The 21,770-nt window shown below is 45.0% G+C and overlaps 1 pseudogene across 1 annotated transcript; it reads right to left on the reverse strand.

Annotated features, from left to right (window-relative positions):
* Positions 1–1,460: 1,460 nt before the first annotated feature.
* On the reverse strand, positions 1,461–20,374 carry LOC147464265 (uncharacterized; annotated as a pseudogene). The gene is made up of 9 exons (XR_015187568.1): positions 20,107–20,374; positions 19,924–20,034; positions 19,795–19,835; positions 19,597–19,676; positions 19,390–19,518; positions 2,302–2,410; positions 2,118–2,198; positions 1,925–2,029; positions 1,461–1,839 (listed from the first exon to the last, which is right to left on the reverse strand). The product of XR_015187568.1 is annotated as an uncharacterized LOC147464265 (transcript).
* Between the last annotated feature and the right edge of the window lie 1,396 nt (positions 20,375–21,770).

Consider the following 21,770-nt stretch of genomic DNA (forward strand, 5'->3'; position numbering starts at 1 on the left):
TCAAAGTCCCAACAAGCTGTATAACTTGTTCACATGCCTCATTGGCACGTGGGCTCCATGCGCTAAAGCTCGTCGATTGACCATTTCTAAAGTCCACGACCAAAAAAACGCTTGCGGACTACTTTGGAAACGGCCCATTGGAGAACCATTTGAGCTTCTACGAGTCCATATAGCTTGTCTGCGTGCCAAAGAGGCATGTGGGCAAGCTATAGGACTCACCAAGAGCTCAAACAGCTGACCGATGTGTCATTTTCGAGCGTTTTTTGCTCGAGGACTTTGAGAACGGTCCATATATCGACGAGTTGTTTGAGCTCTTAGCGAGCTGTATAGCTTGCCCATATGTCTCACTGGTACATGGACATTCCATGTGGGCTCACAAGAGCTCAAACGGCTCGCCGATGGACCGATCTGGAGTCCACGATCAAAAAAACTTGTCCCTATTTCATACAACTCGGGACATGTGGGTTTAACATGAATATAAAGAAAACTTGGTACATGTCGGTACTTGGTACATGTCAATACTTGGTATTTGGTACATGTCGGTACTTGGTACTTGGTCCTTGCTTTGGTAGTAGGTTCCATAATGAAACTTCGTACTTGAAATTGGTACATGGTCCATGGTACTAATTGGTCGGTGTAACATTGTGGTACTGTAATAAATCAACATGAAAACAAAAAAACATTTTTAGTGTTAGATTGGTATAAGGTACTTGGTACTTAGTACTTGACTTGTACTTGGTACTTGGTACTTGATTTGATACTTAGTACTTGGAACTTGATACTTGATACTTGATTTGATACAAGGTATGTAGAATCTGACACTTAGCATAAAATCTGCTACCTTTACAAAAAGTATGGAAATCAAAAGCTTGTTAATATTAGAGTCTGACATAGAAACCAAGAAAACTTGTTAGTGTTAGATTTGGCAGTTGATTTAGGGTTTGGTATCAGGTTCCATAATGCAACTTGATACTTGTAGTTGGTGCATGGTACATGGTACGTAACTTGAAACTTGGAGCGTATGATGCTTGGTACTTTGAAACGTCATAGTTCAAATCTTCATCTTCAAAAAACCATTAGAAGCCTTTTTAACAATGTGTAAACCGATCGAGCGAAAAGCCACAAGCGGTGATCCAAAACCAGAACAGCAACAATTGAACAGAAAGACTAGCGTCCCTTGCGATATTTCTTTTATATTCTTAAAGACTTGCACAAGAGTGCTATAAGATCAAAATGCCTTAGTTTTGAGAAGTAGAGCAATTAACAGAAAACTTCGGATTAGGTTTCACATGCCACATCATCATTTGGTAGCACAATGACCACGATTTCAATCCATCTTTTTAAATATATATATATAAAGACAAATAAATAACATTGAGATAGTTACTTAGGCTAATTATCTTATCGACAAATAATTAATTGTTTGACAATAGACAAATACAGTGATGCAACAAACACATGTCAATATATATCATCAGTAAGTTTATGTACATGTGTCCAAAATGTGTGGTGATCAATCCTCACATATACAAAACAAACCTCATCATCACATACGATGTAGTAATGCACACTGAAAAATACATATATAACGATCCCAAATATGCAAAATAAATCTCTATGCATGATCACTATGTGATCCATCACTACTGGAAGAATCACTATCGTCGGTCTCATGATCGCTAGGGCCACCACCACTGGTCCGAACCGTGGGACTAGACTGTCCCCATCTCCGCGATCGTCACTATCATGGCTAGTGATCGGGCCGTCGCTCCTCTCAACCTCTCGACGTCGCCCCTTGGCCTCCTATCGAGCCACCTCTGTCATATCAGCCTCGTCATGCTGCTCATGTATTAGTTAGTGAAATAAAAAAAGAATATATTACAATTACCATGAAAAAACTACAAAGCAAAACAAGGATACGTACAAGTGGATCTGGACTCTCAGTAAGTGTCTGACACAAAGCGCGGTAGCTGCAGTATGTGGCGTACTCTATCTTCTGTGCCGTCGGTGCACGACCATAGTCTTTCATCTACATTAAGATACAACCAAAGACTTATTAATTTATGCATTCAATACTACTATCTTTAAAAGGTAAAATGTGAATGGTCTGTACTCACAAATGTGGCCACAAATCCATCCCGTCCCATCCGTCCTAGTCTAGATGTGTGACGTAAAGCTACTCTCTTTCGTGTTGTCTCCTATGCAAATTTGAATAAACAAAATAAAATAGATTAGAGAAAAGTTAGAATCAATCTTGGAAAGTTCATATTAATTCTAATATATATTACCAAAGACACACACCTTTCGTTGGAAAAAATTAATGCGTAGACGCATCTCCTTGCGAAAGAATTGCCATGTCTCCATGCAAATGGTTGCCTTTCTCTTGTTTGACGGCACCATACAATAGCGTCTGTTTAATTTTTAAATTACAATAAGCGTCAGAATATACCATATAACTTATGAGAATGTTTTGTTACTTTTACTGAATTTTTTATTTTTGTCGTTTGATAAATGTCTCATGTTTTTATGGTAATTGAAATCCAGATTCGGATCAATCAGAGGGTACACCACCACCTCCTACTAGTGGTAGTCGGGGTACACAGAGTTCCAATACTGCATATAAACCCGTTTACGATGATTTCTATTATGATGAGCCTATTATATGTTGGTGTGCTCGTTGTTGTGGCACGTATCGCAGGCCACGACGGGAGTGCATTTCACATCAGATGACTTATGGTACTTATGAGCAAGCACCACCACCTGAGGAGCGACATCGACCTATGGTATTTTTCTGATCTCCCATTGTTTGATATAGGAATTTTGAAAATCAAAGATTGATATATATAATGTAACTCGATTATATATATAAGTATCTTCACTTGATGACGAGGATGACTTTACTAGCAGTGGTGCACATGTCTCTCGCACACGGCACGGGCAGGTCATTTGTCAGTTGCAGCTCGAGGTTTCTCGAAATCCTCTACCTCCTGCATTGGAGGCTGAGATGGGTGGAGATCATCTGTTGCCTACTTGTTTACAAGATCTAGTACAGACCTACGATCGTAGACGATACGGAGGCTAGCAAGGAGGACCACTTCCTTCAGATGGAGTGATTTTTGGCTTTTGGGGAAATCGCTACATGATTGCTCCGTCCACCATCAGTGGAGCGGGACGAGGCGTCTTTATTGCACAGGATTTGCATGTACCCCCTCATTCAAAGGTCACCCTTATGTCTTTTTGTGGACCTATATATAGATGGGGTCCATGGCATCAGCTCACTCGCTACATCCAAAGCATGACTACTTATGGATTATATCTCAATGCAGCCTCTCTTTCTGCTAGAGGGATTACACGTGCAGAAGGCCAAAGACTCTATGTTGATGGAAGACCTTAGTTTCAAGGAAACATAGTAGGTTTAATCAATAGTAGTCGAGGGAGAAGTGCCAGAACCAATTGCACGTTTGTGGAGTGTGAGAATAGTCATAAACCAAGACATATGAGTAGGGATGTACCAAGATATATAGTTGTCCATGCTATTAAATTATTACGTGCTAGTGATGAATTGCTAGTCAATTATGGATGGCATAGACCTCCACGAGCACCCTTAACAGATGAGGGTTGAGAGCTCATTGTATACAATTCCTAATGTTATTTTGAACTTTTGTACCCTAATTCTACACTTCAATTTGCATTATGTTCCGTACTATCGCTAATTTAATTTGATATTTGTTTTTGTTGTCTCTAAATGTTATTAAATTCCATGCGCGTTTCTCTCTCCTTTTATATAGAAGCATGCTATTGATAAAATCTTATTTACCTTCAAATATGCAGATTCCAGATTATGATATTGATAGTGTCACAAATCAACATTCACATGACGTATCTCAAATGTCAACAGAGTGCATGAGGATCCTACGCAGGAGTGATCCTAATACGTATGCAAGACTAAAGGAACAATATTCTAAGGACTTTAATGTACGTGATGATATCTTTGATAACGACGATGGCATGGCTGATTTTATTGAGGATTGGCATCAAAATGATAGGGCGAGCGATATTCCTAACAACGAGAAGTATCTTTGAGAAGAATCTCTAAAGCATATCTACGCAAGAAGCCAACTGACATGACTAAGTGCAAGCTTACTTATTCTTAATCTTCAAAACCGTTTTGGATGGAGTAATGTATCCGTTTCAGCACTATTGAAGTATGTATACATCTAACGTATTTATTTGTTACAGTCTAAACATTGGTGCTTGTTATTGATCATATTTTTAATCAACTTGCAAGCTACTCTCTTAAAAGTTCTTGCCGACAAGCAATTTCCTTCCTACATCACACGATGAGGTTAAGAAGATGATAAGTAGTCTTGGACTTGACTATTCTTCCATACAGCCATGTCCCAATGATTGTATTTTATATAGACATCAGTACCAGGACAGTGTGACGTTCCCAAAATGTCAAATGCCTCGTTATAAAGAGGAGAAAGGTAAGGTCCCTAGAAAGGTATTGAGAAATTTTCCCGTTGGCTCCACGTATAAAACATATATTTCAAAGTCCCGAATTAGCTAAGCTTATGACATGGGAAGCGGAGCACAACAACAAAGATGGAGTAATGCGAATTCCGCAGAATAGTTCTGCATTTGAGCATATTGATTCGCTATGGCCAGATTTCACAAAAGAATCACGCAATTTAAAGATGGGTGTAGCATTAGATTGTGTGAATCCATTTTCTTTAAAATCAAGTAAATGGTCTACATGGCCGGTGGAAGTTATTAACTATAATCTACCCCCATATCTCAGTATTAAGAAAGAGCATTTAATGCTCTCACTCTTAATTCCGGGAAAGCGACAAGTTAAAGACCTGAATGTATATTTGGCTCCTCTCATTGACGATCTTCAAGATTTGTGGAGAGGGATTGATGTCGTGGATATGTCAAGAAGCATTGGTCAAAGACAGTTCATTATTCGTGAGATTTTAGCATGGACTATCCATGACTTTCCAGGATATGGTTTTTGCTCAGGTAAATGGTTTAGATATATACATTGTCTCGTACATTTTTTGTATATTTATTGCGCTAATCATCTTTGTTATGTTTTTCATGCAGGAATATGTACCAAGGGTTATAAAGCTTGTCATGTATGGCATGATTGGTTGAGATCGACTTATAGCAAAAACCTCAACAAAAATATATATATCTTCAACACAGACGATTTTCACATGAAGAGCATCATCTATGAAATAGAAGGCAAGCCATACATTTTAACGGGAGGTAGAAGAAGGGAGATGTCAAATACCAAACACACCAAAGGATTGGTATCTAAAGTGGATTGTTGGACCCGCTATCAATCTGGAGTCGGAGATCATAAACGGCGATGATGATGATGCTATGAAGGTGCGAGCCAAAGGAAAATGTTCTCTGGCTCAAAATTCTTCAATATGGTACACTTTGGAATATTGAAAGGATTTGAAGATATGTCATCTTCTTGATCCTATGCATATATTTAAGAACGTTAGTCATTCGTTATGGCAACACCTTGTTGTCTTGAAAGACACAGTGGCAGCAAGAAATGACTTAAAGGATCGAACCTCAAAGCCTAATCTACGGCCACTTTCTGATGAAACTGGACGTGAGACAACCTATGAGCCTGCCCCATGGGTACTCAGCGTAGAAGAGGTGTAGACTATCAACAAGAGGATTCAATTGATTCGTACACCTATAAGATATGGAGCATCTTGTCGAAACATGTTCATTTTAGATGACAAGAGCTTGTCTGGTTTAAAAACACATGATTGGCACAATTCTGTGAAGGTAAAGTTTTATCAATCTTCGTAAGTTTTTATTTTCTTACATGTTTTGTTGATCGGATTAATCATGTATACAGCATGTTCTATCCCTTGTTATTGATGGATGTACTACCCAAGGAGTCCGAGATAAAATATATCGCTTTGGATCGCTTGCAAGGTATTTATCGCTCATTAAATTTTAGTATAAAATTTTAGTTGATAAGTTCTTAATTCAAATATATAACTTTAATATCTTCTTTCTTTTATTGATAGATGGATTACATCTAAAGAAATTGACAAAGGGTTAATTCCACAAAAGAAGCATAAATGTATAGAACTTCTTTGTTTAATGGAGAAGGAACTTTCAACCTTCTTTTTTGATATGAAGGTTCATCTGCTAATCAATCTAGTGGATGAGATAGAGCTTGCTGGTGTTGTTTCTACTGGATGGATGTTTTGGGCCGAGAGATTTATGGGGAGTACTGAAAGGTTATGTACGTCAAAAAGAAAGACCAGAGGATTCTATAGCAGAAGGATGGATACTTGAAGAATGCATGTATTACGTTTGTGAATATCTTGAGCGAACCGATTTTGAAGCTCCACGCGTATGGATGAGTCTTCTTCTACCGTGTCAGACGAGGTATTGTCTGGTAAGGGAGTCCCTTTTCGACTTAAGATCCAAGATAATTTGGATATTTCTACTTTCATTGTCTATAATAGCGAATGCATGCAACAATTTGTTGAGGAGTACGAGGAGGAACTTGCAAACCAACGAGTTGGCAGACGTAAAAACAGGAGATCCAGACGTCAAACCAACGTAAATAACATCAAAGACGTACCTTCTTTCATGGATTGGTTATACACCCGTATGCAACGGGCGGATAGAGATCATGAGACAATCTCAAGGGAACATAGAGAGTTTATGATCGGATGTGAAACAAAGGTAACTTTTGGGTTTTGAAAACTTTAAACTAAACAAGCAATATTCCTGTTTTTCTTATATCATTTATATATTGATCTAGGCTCGAATGTATACCAACATGTGGGCTTATAGTCAACATCTTCGGATAAAAGCTATTGATGACTTACGTCTAACTCAAGATTCTTCGGTTGTTGCCTCTTTCAAGCAATTATCACGTGCAAGTTCAAGAGACACAAATCTTGTCGATAGTGAACTTGGTTATGTGGGAACCATAGTCGGCATTTATGAAATATCGTATCGGATCTTCAAACAACAGGTGAATGAAATCCCTCTTCATACAACAATGACATGTAAATTTCTTGAAGTTATACATAATTCTAAAGTTTTGATTCGTGCATTTTGATAGGTGATTCTGAAGGTGGATTGATTTCGTGCCGAGTATAAAGGCAATAGTGCCACAATGAGAAGAGGACCGGCCAAATTTTGGTTCGTCGACTCCTCAAAGTTAATGCGTGCAACAAGAGAGCCTTATATTCTGCCAACTCATGTTGAGCAAGAGTTCTTTTACAAGAACCCAGATTCTCATCCATGGTGGCAAGTTGTGCATGTCCAACCTAGAGATCGTCAATTGTTTGATAGCATTGACCCTGAGGAAGCAAATCAGGATGAATTGGTAACATCCTCGATTCTAGACACATCCACGTTAGAGACGTGTGGAATTTTCCTTGCCGATCATGATGACATTGTAGATGATGAGAACGACAACCATCCGTACTCTGACACTACAGACACCGAAGAGGAAGAAATAGTGGATGTCAAGCACATGGAGGAAATGAACGTCAACACAGATCTAACGGCAGAGGAGTTTGAAGAAGTAAACAAAGATAATGAAGATGAGATTTTATTGATGGTTAATCTCAGAGATGACGATGAGGACTATTAGCCGTGCATGTCAACTCACAAATCAACCTATATTGGGTAAGATTTAATCTCACAGTAATTCATTTTGTTAAGTCATGATTTTTATTCTTTTGAAATCTTACTAATAAGGGTGGGTGGTGGGGAATCTCGTGGTGATAGCCTCATATGGCTAGTGCCGGGGTTCGATTCCCTTCAGACTCGTTTTTTTTTCTGTATCTATGTACAAGGTAATCAAAACACGCCACTGCCCAATTTACTATTACTATGAGATACGAGGACGCTGCCACCAACAGTGAAGCCCATCTGAAAAGCCTAGCATTTTTGCATGACAGATCAGCCCTGGCGTTTTTGCATTGCAGATCAGCCCCGGCAGCAGCAGAAGACAGACCAGCCCTAGCGTTAGCAGATTCCACAGCAAGATAGCAGATCAGCCCTAGCGTTTTTGCATTAGCATAACCATCCAGCGTTTTGCAGATCTACCGCGACGAAACCTAGATCTAGACCAGCGTTTTCAGTTTTCAGCAGTCAGACTCCGCAGTAGAATCATCGAACCTTGCAGATCTCACCTTCCCGCAACAGTTCCTCGCCGCATGGTCAGATCCACGAGCGTTTGCAGTTTCAACCCGGAAAAAACGCAGATTTCAGCATCTGCATTTTCAGGGCATCGTCGTTGCATTGTCGTCAGCCGTCGTCATCGACATAGAGTCAGAATTCAGCAGATAAAGATTCGCAGATTTCAGCCATGCGTTTTTCAGATTCCAGCCCGTCTCGTCGTCGTCCTCATCATCATCGACATCGTCGGCAAGTCCATAGCATTGTAGAGACTGTGCAATCAATAGTAGACCGCTCTCGCCATAGAGAGTGGGGCCTTCGGAGGAGGGTTTGACAACTTTTTGGTGTCGTGAGGAGGGACTGTGAGGAGCCTCAGGAGGATCTGCGGACTGCTACCCCTCGGTCAATGAAGAAATGTCAGTATGCGAGGACAGGTGTAACTCCAAGGTCAACATCTGGCCTATGCATGAAGCGGATTTTGGTTTTGTTTTTAGCAAACCCGAACCGGATTAAGATTGCTCGAGAGAGAGTCAGAGTGAGGAGTGCGCGATGGGCCTTGTCTCTTATCTTTCCACTTGCGACGGGGAAGTGCAGGAGTATATGGGAATGCCCTGCACAAAATCCGTTGACTGGGTTATGTGTAATGCAGGGCTACTACCCTCTGAGGAGGAGACGTCTGAGAGAATGAAGGAAGAATCTGAACTTTTGGAAGATCTGGCGGAACCAGGTGTAAAGATGGGGGAAGCCCAGGAAATGCGCAAGACATCGGATGACCCGCTTGAATTAACCTATCATGATTGAATCCCAAAAGGGTTGTTGGAGGTACCGTGCGGGGTGCTGCCTTTATGCTATGCTATAGGGCTGATCTCCTTGGAGAAGGAGATAACCTCCGCAACTGTTGCAGGAGTGGGGATTTTGGAAGCAAATATCGAACGAGATGTATGGCCAGAAGGGATTATTGACAGAGGAGTTTGGGTAGAGCTACCTGATCCTGACCAAAGCGGTGAGACCTTGAAGGTTCCCAATGAGGAACCTAATATAGGCTTGACGAGCTAGGGACTTGAGGCGGAACAGGAATCGTGTGACAGGGATATTAAATCATTGGGGCTGTGGGATACAGGACAACCGTGGCATGTTGATTGGATCGCGGATGACGAGAGTGGTTCTGGCTGGGAGATGCATTGTGTTAGTCCTGTGGAGATTAAACGCGGATTGTTTTTTATGTTTCCGGGAGGAGAGACGGAGGATGCTTATAGCATGACTAAGGTCAACACGAAGGTGAATGGACGTGCTTCGTCGAGCCAGAGAGTGCTCACTTTGTGGATTGCTTGGAATGTGTGCCCAGGCACATTACAACCAGATGGAGGGTGTATGAGTTTATTGGGGATGACATGCGGAGCACCTATGACATGTGGCACGAAGGGATGCCATCGAATTGCGGATGGCGGCCGGGGCTGGCCTCTTGCCTTGGGCTAATGAGCCCACCATACAAGCCTGCAATAAGGTCGAAGGAGGTCTAATGAGAGTGGAAATGTGCGAGGATCGTTTGATGCACGATAGCGCGCAACTGATGCATGATAATGGGGACCCGGGCGATGGATGGCCGAGGGGTCCCCCCTCGTCGAAGGGGACTAAGCAACACGTGGAAGAGCAGTATGAGTGCGCATGAGAAGACTTTGAATGGTAGAGACCGGACTGATAAGAACGAGCAATGTACTGCATTCATGGTGCTTTGCAATCCAGGTGTGGAAGCACGCAAAGATGCATGGGAAAAAGACATGCCTGATGTAAGGCACTACTCAGTTGGCGGGTACGCGGGCTTCGGCTATGATGGATGGAGCACAGAAGAACCGGGATATGACGGGGATGCGGTGCAAGATGCCATGCATGTGTTGACCCAAACACGCTCCAGGATTATGGAGAGTTCCATCGGGATGTAGATTTCATGCGGTTGGCAAGTAAGAGAACTAGGAAGGAACTTGAAGGGAAGAAAGCGATGTTGGAGGACGAGCTCCGCCGACAAGAGAAGGGGATAACCTGGCTTATTAGAAGGTTGCTATGATGCAGGATAAGTGGGCCGCTGAGTTAGCAATTTCAAAGGAAGAGAGGAATGCTGTCACGTCAAGTGAGGAAGAAACGGAAGGGGATGCTGTTTTGTTTTGCGAGGATGAAATGGATGAGGAGCGAATAACGAGGAAACTCAAGGAGATGTTTCCTACATATGGAGATGCCTACGATGAGGAAGGTTTGCTGGACTTCGTCGGATGCGGTGCTGGTCATGACCCATGGGATGGGGATTCAGGGACTCAAGAGTCCGGCAGGTTCATGGAGCAATGCCAGAATGAGGAAAGCGAAGAGGAATTCCAGGCTGATCGGGTGGATGCCTATAGCCCGCACGACAGGGAAGGGCAAGTGTTGGCAGTGCTGAATGAACTGCTGCATGTGTCAGAAATTGGAATTGGGCCAGATGTAAGGTTGGATGAGGCCCAAAAAGATACCCGAGAGGAAGAGCTGTTATGTGGATGATGGTAGTGACAAGGTTTCTAGTGGCGCCAGCATGGTGGATGCGAGTTTTTGTGGTACTCCCGGTAAACCAGGTTTCGGGATGTTGGTGGCCAGCGGGCCAGGTGCAATGGGCAGCAATGAATCGAATGAGGAGATTGAGGAACACCAGGTGGACCCTGCTGATTCCTATTTCCCACATGATGGGGGAAAGTTGAAATATGCGACGCAAAGCGACCTACAGGCTGCTATTTTTGGTGCGCCCAAGAAGGGGACTGTGGAAGCTCATGGAGGTATGCCTTCTGTATGCGAGAAGTTGGGGGTAGGCAGCCCATTAACTCAAGGTGAGGCGGTGGACCTGGAATGTTGCACGGATATTGTGATACTAGGGCGTGAATTGGATTGTGGAGATGCTTGGAATGGGTGGACAGATCCTCCGCAACCAAGTGGAATGAGCAGGGACTTGCCAGCAATGATGGGTGTGACTTTGACGCGAGTGGTCAGCGATGTACGAGGTGTAGCAGGACGTGATTGGGGGTATGACCTGACAATGAGGCACGGTGATCGGATCATGGCTGAGGTTATGGAAATGCAAAGGGAAAGGTATTCGGAGTCCTCTTACGGGCTATTCGCTGAGCCGAAACAGTTTAAAGTGGACCCTCCGGGAGTGGTCATCATTAGGATACAGTTGAATGAGAGGGTGCAGGTCCTGTTATGGACGCGCATGTATGGGGCTGAGGATGGCACAGATGGTCAATTCTCTGTCATGGTATCCTCGACGAGGTACCCATTGGTGGGAGATGCATGAAGCCTAACTATGGGCAGCTTGAGCTTCCGGGCCTGGCTTGACTGGCCAGATACGATGCAATCAGAGGGCTGGATGTCCCTTTGCTCGAGGCATCCTGCGATACAGCCGGCGACCTCCCCGATGGTCCCGATGGCATGGACAAGTGACATCCGGACTAGAGGCCGAATGAGATGCAGGGATATGACAAAGTGTGGGCCGAGTGTGGGTTCAGAAATGACATTACTTGGGGGTTCTGGGATATAGAACCCAGATTTATTTTTATGCTCGTGTTTTGGTATTGGAACCTGATGCTCACCAGCAGCAGCATGGTACAGGGCGGCCAGTTGGCTGGTATGGAAGGATGAGAATCTCGGACCCGCCTGACTAACGATGCGAATGGGTGGGAAGTTGTTTCTCACACCAGGAGCGGAGGCTCTATGGTGCTTACTGAAGGGGTGGCTGTCGAAGTGACGGACGGCGACCAGGGCTGCCTGGGTTTGTGGAAAAGGAGCCCCTTTTCGGGTTACTCAATGGAACTGAGCAAGGCCTGCTGCTGCAGGTGAAGATATGCGAGTTAGCTGGTAAGTATAATGGAAAAGACAACAGGGGTCTTGTAGTCATGATGACTCACCCTCCAACTCAATTTATAGGGAAGGTGAGTGCGCGCAATGACTTCGTATGGGACCCCGGAGAAGGTACCCAATGCTGGGATGCGTTGGATTATGGAACGGTACGCATGCGTGAAGGTGCAGAGATAACAGCAAAAGGGAATACACGTGGCCGATGCAAGGCTAAGCCAGGGAGTTACAGCCGTTCTCTGGTCTTGATAAGCGAAAGGTGAGCAGACGTGTGGTGTACCTAATGGATCAGCAGGGGTTGGTTCTACTGCAGGCCACAGATGGCCGCTTCATTCCCCCACGACGAGGCGGAATACAAGAGGATGCGAGACGGTAAAGTGTATTCGATACCGTGCCAGGAATATTAGGCAGCAAGGAACACGATTGGTTGGCCAATGGTTTCTTTATCTTCAAAGAGGGCTGATCAGCGAGTGGAAGTACTACATGAGTGCACACGAGAAAGGTCAGTGTAATAGAGTCCAGACCACTACAACAGGGCGAGGTACTGAAAAGAAAGGGGTAAAACTTTCGGCGGTGTGTGCGAACCCGGTGAGGTGTCACTCAAAAATACATGGGAGGAAGAGTTGGTGGCTGATGTAATGCACAACCCGTATTGCGAGCAGGCGGGCTTCGGTGAGCACCAGCCCGCGTCTTATTCGAGTTGCTTCGTTTGGCTAGTGGCTTGGATTGGAGCCACGACAGCAAAATGCGAGGTCAATGATGATAATGGGTATGCTCGGAGAGTGATTATGCACATGCTTCTGCTCATTAAACGGTGTTGGCCAAGATGGGGCCACTGGACTCGTGGCAGCGAGGCAGCAAATAAACTATACGCTTATTGCTAACAGCAAGGTAGGGCATCGAAGTGCGAATCTAAAGTGCGGGGGGGGCAGTCGAGCAACTTCGGTTGGTTGATTGCTTGGACCGAGTTTATGAGGTGGATACCTCCTAGTCATAGAAGTTGTGAAGGCCCAAAGAGGTGCAAAAGGCAGCCTATGATACTCGGCAGCCATTGGGGTATATCGACAGAAGTAATGCATTGCTCGGACAGCGCAAGGACAAAGAATAGTGAAGCGACTAGATTCCCTTGGCTAGTTGCTTGGACGAAGAGTTTGGCAGCAGTTGCTGAGGCTGAGGCATATTGCTCATGCTTCTGGACGTTAAGAGATGTTGGCAAGGATGGAATCTCTACAGCCGACATGGCAACGAGGTGATGCATAACAGTTTTGTTTCATTTGTCTTTCCTTTAGACGGAAGACATACACACCATGTACATTTGATTTGTCTCATAGGCCGGTTTCGGCGTGACATAGACGTTAAAAATCTTTCTTTCTTTCTATGTAAGGTGCAGCGGAATGAGTGTTTGAACTTTGCTCAAGATGAGTGCTCCAAACTGTGCTCAAGGGTTCCTTTTACTTACGGAAGGGAGAGCCTTCCGTTCCTTTAGTGAGAGAGTGCAATGGACACAAACAAAGTGAATGGACACTATGAATGGAAGTGCATGAGACTGAGAGAGAGAGAAGAGAAATACGACACCAGAGACGTTGTAAAACCCTCCTCCGAAGGCCCCACTCTCTATGGCGAGAGCGGTCTACTTATGATTGCACAAATCTCTACAATGCTAGGACTTGCCGACGATGTTGACGACGATGAGACGGGCTGAAAACTGAAAACGCTAAGGGTTGAAATCTGCAAATCTTCTATCTGCTGAATTCTCACTCTATGTCGATGACAACGGTACGACGACGATGCGCTGAAAACGCAGATGCTGAAACCTGCGTTTTCAGGGCTGAAACTGTAAACCTTGTTGGATATGACCGTGCGGCGAGGATCTGCTGCTGGAAAGTGAGATATGCGAGGTTCGGGACTTGACCTGTCGTGTCTAAAGGCTGAGAACTGAATACGCTGAGGTTTCTTGATGTTCCGTCGCGGTGAATCTGCAAAACGTTGGGTGATGATGTAGATGCAAAAATGCTAGGGTTGAAAATCTGCAAATCGGTCGCCGGTTGTCTTGCAAATGCAAAATGCTAGGCTGATCTGATGTTCTGCTGTCGCCGGAATCTGCAAGTGAAAATCGCTGGCTGATCTGGTCCAAAAACGCTAGGTGGTTGCTATGGAGCAAAAACGCTAGGGCTTGGGGTTCTGCTGAGAAGTAGCCTGTTGAGCAAGATGCTCCTGCTCTCTCTTCTGCCAATTAGTGCTAGTCTAGGTTTGCTTATATACAAACTTACTCAAATTGCCCTACCTACTTTCCAACAAAAGTCACTTAAAAATAATAAGTGAAAAATATCAAAAATAGGGAAAATCGGCCTATGCACTTGAAAAATGCTACTGATGGGATCTGACTGGAATCTGATGATCATGCTGTGTGCAACCAGAGGATATGCATCTAATCTAAGTGTCTGGACATGCACGGTCTGCGAACAGACTCACAAAGGTGCCAGATCACTTCCTATTCTAGACTGACTTGACTGAACTGAACCTTGGTCATGCTGTAGCTTGTCCACGGACACGTAGTGTTCGATGTGTCACGTGACATCCCCTCCTTTTCAAAGAGAGGTACTGGTACCGAACTGTATGGCGTCGAGAGAGATCGCCAATAACATCCGAAATCCTGGAAGAGACTCTTCGCCGGCCCACTCGGATGTGTGGGTCGGTACTTGAACTTCATAAAGGTCTCCAACGCTTGCTTCTTTGGGCCGTGCCGAAAGCAACACAAAGTCTTCTGAGGCTCCTTCAATGCTTCAACTTCGTCGAATGCCATGCTTCTTTCTTCTTCAAGAATCTCCATCACTAAAAATTCCTGAAACCATTTCCAACACAAAACCATGAACATACCTATTCCATGTAACGTGAGTGAAAAAATCTTGTCTTCCTCAAAGACTGTGCATGCAATGCAGATGAACAAAGAGACGGAGTGCCAAACCATTCACCACACACACGCAAACAATGAGATTGAATCTTGTCTTTCTGATCTAAATCAAACAACTGTGGCAATTCACAACAGAAATGCCCATGCTTGGTGCTCATACTTTCTTGTGCTCGTTCTACAAATGTGTCATGCCAAGGAAGAGACGTGGAATATGACGTCCTGGAATGCATACTTTTCAGCTTTTCATGAATAATCCGCATACATCCGTGCTCATTCATGAGTGAAACGTGCTCAACGTACAATGTGTGATGCCTAGGAAAAGGGATCACATAAAGACGCTGACTAAAATACAGGAAACGATCACGAATGAAACACTCAATCAATGCGTGCGTACTAATCATGCGAACACATAAACTTCCTGTGAGGGTTCTTTGGACCTAGGCTCGAGAGCCAAGATTGATTCTTCCTAAGGGGGTTCTTTGGACCTAGGCTTGAGAGCCAAGATCGGGTCTTCGTGATTGATCGTCTCTACAATGAGGTTAGCTTCACTAGAAAAAGCATCAACTAACACATCATCCTTGTGAACAATCACGTCTTCTTCATGCAATCATCATGCTTGTGAGAAATCACATCTTGATCATGCAAATCATCATGCTTATCATTGTCATTCAAATCATCATGGAATCCTGTGTGTCATGCTTTGGATAAGAAGAGACTGAGAGAGTCTCCTTTTCGCAAATCTCTTGCATTTGTGCCTGCACTTGAGAAAAGAGTCGCAACAACTCTTGCATGTGTCGCGCTTCCTCATGCTCACGCTCTATGGCTGCCTTTCTTTCTGCTTCTCTTTCTGCTTGTCTGCGATCCATTTCTGCCATTCTTTCTACTCTTCTTGCTTCGCGTTCTAACTTTCTTTCCATAAACATCTGGTCCAAAGCCTCCATAGGAGTTAGTGCAATCCTTGACGTAGATCGGGAAGGGTCGGAAAAACCTCCTGGTGAGGAAAATTCTTCTTCGCCTTTCTCATGCTCATCACCTCCAAGCAGAAGTAGCCATTCCGCTTCGAGTGATGACCATTCTGAAGTCCTGGGTTCTTGTGGGTCCTTGTGGTCTTGGGTTCTCAAGTTCACGAGGAACTTGGGTTCTTGTGGGTCTTGGTTCTTAGGTTCTTGAGTTCTTGAGGTTCTTGCGGGTCTTGAGGTTCTTCTTTCGCTTGCAATCTGTGTTAGAGAAGGATCTTCACTTCACCCGAGTTCTGCTCTTTTCCGCGGGCACACCTTTTGGCGGCCTTGCGCTCACACCAAGGTTGCTTTTTCCCACCTCACGTCGATTGGCCGGCCGCTAAGTGCACGGTCCGCTCTCAATGAGTGAAAAGAGGCACAAGGGGAGACTGGACAAGCCCTTCTTTCTTGGGATTCCTGTCACTCTTCAAAAACACGATTAGGAATCGACACGCCCAAGCGAACTTGGGTTCGTGCGACCGCAACAAGCAAAACAAATTCTTGTGATTCTTGTGGTTCTTTCCTTGAGTGATACAGAACACTGCCAAAGCTCTGATACCAATGTAAAGTGCAACGGAATGAGTGTTTGAACTTTGCTCGAGATGAGTGCTCCGAACTGTGCTCAAGGGTTCCTTTTACTTACGGAAGGGAGAGCCTTCCGTTCCTTTAGTGAGAGAGTGCAATGGACACAAACAAAGTGAATGGACACTGTGAATGGAAGTGCATGAGACTAAGAGATAGAGAAGAGACATACAACACCAGAGACGTAAAACCCTCCTCCAAAGGCCCCACTCTCTATGGCAAGAGCGGTCTACTTATGATTGCACAAATCTCTACAATGCTTGGACTCGACGATGATGAGGACGACGACGATGAGACGGGCTGAAAACTGAAAACGCTAAGGGCTGAAATCTGCAAATCTTCTATCTGCTGAATTATGACTCTATGTCGGTGACAATGTCGATGACAACAGTACGACGACAATGTGTTGAAAACGCATATGCTGAAATCTGTGTTTTCGGGCTGAAACTGTAAACCTTGTTGGATCTGACCGTGCGGTGAGGATCTGCTACGGGAAGGTGAGATCTGCGAGGTTCGGGGCTTGATCTGCGGTGTCTAAAGGCTGAGAACTGAAAACGCTGAGGTTTCTTGATGTTCCGTCGCGGTGAATCTGCAAAACGCTGGGTGATGATGCAGATGCAAAAACGCTAGGGCTGAAAATTTGCAAATCGGTCGCCAGTTGTTTTGCAAATGCAAAACGCTAAGCTGATCTGATGTTCTGCTGTCGCCGGAATCTGCAAGTGCAAATCGCTGGCTGATCTGGTCCAAAAACGCTAGGTGGTTGCTGTGGAGCAAAAACGCTAGGGCTTGGGGTTCTGTTGAGAAGTTACCTGTTGAGTAAGATGCTCCTACTGCCTCTTCTGCCAATTAGTACTAGTCTAGGTTTGCTTATATACAAACTTACTTTTGTTTTGTTTTGTTTTCGGAGTCGGGTAGGGCACGCCCAGCCGCTCCCCTCATACACCAAAGAAGTATACAATAAGAACGACCAGGACTATGCACCCAGAAACCGAAGGCAGACGCTTTTGTCACTAGTTTCCTCTGGACTACGAAAGTTCAGAATTATCTACACTCTTAGGGCCATGACTAATCCCTTGAGAGACCCACTCGCCACTTGGATTTGGGCGTGACAGCGACCAAGTACCTCTGTTCAGAGGCCCAGGTACTGCGGGACTTGCTTCGGTCCTCCCTTTGGAATTGCCTCCGCTAGGTAACTTATCGCTCACCTCACTAAACTGCCTTTGAAACCCGACGGTTTTCCCCTAGGAAATGCCATACCCGCTTGGAAGGGCGTCGGCTCACAAGTGGCGTCCGCTGAGGTTGGTGATGTCTCCCTTTTGCATCTCCCAACCCCTTTCAGGTGAAGTTGACCCCCCCGGGAGGGAATGGCACTTAGGTGTTCTTGTAGCTCATCTGGCTTCGCTTGGGGAGAATTACGTCATTTCCCCCGGAAGAGATCGGATTCAGAATAACAGCATAGGAAGGGGAGCATTATCTCCCCATCCGCCTATGCAAAGCACCCAAATACCGGGGTACAACTTCACCGAGGAACTTCACCACAGGCACGTGCCCTGCGGTTCCGTCCCTCGAGTGCGGATCACGGCGTAACCAGAAAGGCAGCCGCTTCCCGCGAGCCTCCCCACCAAGGAGAATAACGGTCCTTTCTTCAGGGTCCAACGAAGGGTCGATTGCGTTGAAGGTGGAGTTGAACGGTTTAGCCATCTCCCCCTAGATTCATCAACCGCCGGACAACTCATCAGCAAATGCGAAAGCGAACGACCCTCTAACTGGGAGCACAGCATGCAAATGCTATGTCCGCACATATAACTATCAGCCAGTTTAAGCCCCTCTACTCTCACGAGAGCCAGAATTCTCTCCTCCTTTCTATTTACTATAGTGCTCCTATTGAGGTGCAGCAGGTATCCACTTGTTTGTTCAAAGCCGGCCTCCTTATAGGGCTCCAACGCCAGGCACGAATGCCTCTCGTCCCACTTGTCCCATGCGTGGTAGCGGACTGAGCTAAAGTCAGCCGCTATGATATACTTATTCATCCAATTCTCGGTTCTTGTCGTCCAAGTCCACTTCTTGAACGGTTGGTTCTTGGGCTTCTTGTTTACCAAGGAGCCTATCCAAGTAGATGAAACCAAGCGGTACTTGTCAAAAGCCCTTGCTCGTTGTCCCCCACAAAAGGCAGGTACGGGTGGTATGTTGAACTCGTGATGGAGAGTTGCCGTCCCTACAGAGGTTGACCTTGCTCCCTTTCCGAGTAACATTCGCATCCCGGTGGCGACGAGGCGCTGCAGAGAGTGAAGGACACGCTGGTCGTGGACCCCCATAATTTCCACGCCATAACAAATCACTCGATACACGCACGCCTTAAAAATAGTCAGTCGAGACCAAATAGGGATGGCTCGGTTCGCCAGTAGGTGCTGACATGCGAAGAGACTTTTCCTCCCCTTGTCTGCTCGCTCTTTAACGATGCGTTCAATGGAAAAGGTCGAGTCTACGTCGATGCCAAGGTACTTATACGTTTCACCCACCTCAACCATCTCACCACCCAAAATTACTCGATTTGCCCTACCTACTTTTCAACAAAAGACACTTAAAAATAATAAGTGAAAAATGTCAAAAATAGGGAAAATAGGCCTATGCAGTGTAAAAATGCTACTGATGGGATCTGACTGGAATCTGATGATCATGCTGTGTACACCACAGGATATGCATCTAATCTAAGTGTCTGGTGCGAACAGACTCACAAAGGTGTCAAATCACTTCCTATTCTAAACCGACTTGACTGAACTGAACCCTGGTCATGCTGTAGCTTGTCCAAGGACACATAGGGTTGGATGTGTCACGTGACATTCTACTTACCGTGCTGCGTCGCGTCGATAACCCATGAGTTTACACATTTGCTCGACCATCCACTTGTGACTCTATCCTGTCCCATACTCCGTCTCTAGTGTGTTGATAACATATTTCTTGTCACATTCATGTTGATCACTACAGTGCAAAATAAAGTCGATTAGTAATTCAACTAACAAACTAAAATTTATATTTTTTATGTTAATTAATACTTACTCCCATGGTATATGAACTTGCTTTAGATAAGATGAACAGAGGTCTCCCATCCGACGTTTGGGAGCGATGCCGGCTCTGAGCTGGAGGACGGCCATGTCAGGCAAGATGTCGCATGTGACACCCAAGCTGCCAATGACATGCGCATCTGTGGAGGTGGGGGCAATGACGGGGGAGCTAGCGGCTGAGGCGGTGTCTCACGAGTCGATCGGCCTAGTGGCGTGCTACTCTGTCGATGATGTCTACATGCAATATAAACATACGGCAGATGAAATGAGAGTTCTTAAAAACTACTTGATATTTAATCCATAATCACCATAATAGATATACCTCCGAGACTGACCGCCACTAGCCTGTGAATCAGGTGTCACCTCAGTACTAGGAGGTACATTAGGAGTAAACCGCTGACTCTCATGATCTGATGTACCTGGAATAGGAGTCCTAAGCAAACAAAGACACCAAGGGAATACATATATTAAGATTTCTATATCAAAAAAAGAATGACATTACTACTTTATCAATCGAGAAGATTACCGATGTGCTATGGTCTGATCTGCATGAGAAGAAGTCTCCACTCCTATGTGTGGCTGGGGGATGTACCCTCTCCAGGACGTACGGGCAAACTGAATCGCCCAAGAAACTCGATGGAGCTGTCTAAACTGGCGTCATCCATCTCCATATAATCTAGCATAGCCTCCGTCAAAGCCTATCCTGATAGTCCAGTGGTACGTAGCAAAATCTTGATGAACGTCAACTTTACTCTATGACCCTGGTCACTCATCGTATCTGTATATTTAAAACAAACTATATGTGAGACTAACACAAACATCGTATCCGCAAGTAACGTCAATGCAAGTAAAAATATTAATAGATCAAGAATCTACAGATGAGGTCGAAGCAGCCATGAATGGAGTGGACTACAACAAAATAGATCAAACAACAATGCTACAGATGCTTCAAAAGGTTATGAATCAAATGCAAGATCAGGTAGCAAAACTGAAAGAGAAACACGCTCAAGAACACATTCAATGCAAGCGTAAGCTACATGAGCGATTTGATGGTTTGTGGCCCCATGCAGCACGAGCTTATAGCCATATGGCAGATGTGGACAAAATGAAGCAGATCTTCACGTATTCCCAGAAAGGACTCAACGTGAGCTATATGCTGTTGTTGACAGGCTTCCACTTCCACTGTCCACTCTCACATGGTATCAGACGCTGAGGTTCTTCTCCTAAGCCAGCGATCCCCTACTGATTGCTTCTGTCGCAAAGAACTCCCTCAAAATTAAGATCGCTCCCCCTTGGTGGCTGTGTTTTCTGCAAACAGACAACATTTTCACCTCTCAGGCTGCGTTTTCTGTGCTATAGAGCCAAATCATCCATCGCTCCTCCCTTCTCTCTCATCCCCGAAGGGATTGCCACAGATCAGCCGTAAGATCTTGTTCTAGGCGGCCAACACACGAGCCTTGCCTAATCTGCACCTTTGCGTTAACTCTCATCCCTTGCGTTAATCGCATACGGGTAGCGGTTCGACAAAAGGACGCTTGTTCTGGAGCATCTAAAGGAGGACCCGCAATTGGAGAGGGGAAAAGCAGCCCCATCAAGCGGGACAAGGGACCTGCGTTTGTAGACTGGAGAGGGGGATGCTGGACTTTCTACCTCTGATCTTGCCTTCGACTTCCCGGCTTTGCATCCCGTGCAATGTCAGCCCGTATCCTGTTCACACGACACTGTTTCCAGCCTTAAAACCTTGCTATTTTTCATCTGTTTTTAGCCCTCTAACGGCTGTGGTACGAGAGATCCACACCCCATCAAGCCTCTCCATCGCTCTGACATCTATGGGGGGTGAACGGAAGCCCTGAAATCTGCGTTACAACAGCGTTTTCAGCCCCTCAGAGTTGCAGTTTTGGGTGGACAGCAATACGTTGGCTTGTGTTTTCCATAGAGGATGATGCTACCTCCTGGCAAGACACCATCCGGGTGGTGTTCATTGCGGTCTTCTATTGACTGCTCCAGCACAGGTTGGCTTCGACATCCGTTTGAGTAGATATGTATGCTAGGTTCAGTTGTAGCAGCACGAAGACTAGAAATTTTTTGGTGAGAGAGTGCAATGGACACAAACAAAGTGAATGGACACTATGAATGGAAGTGCATGAGATTGAGAGAGAGAGAGAAGAG

Source organism: Adiantum capillus-veneris, chromosome 1 (genome assembly GCF_014529385.1).
Source record: "Adiantum capillus-veneris isolate H3 chromosome 1, ASM1452938v2, whole genome shotgun sequence".
Lineage (NCBI taxonomy): Eukaryota > Viridiplantae > Streptophyta > Polypodiopsida > Polypodiales > Pteridaceae > Adiantum > Adiantum capillus-veneris.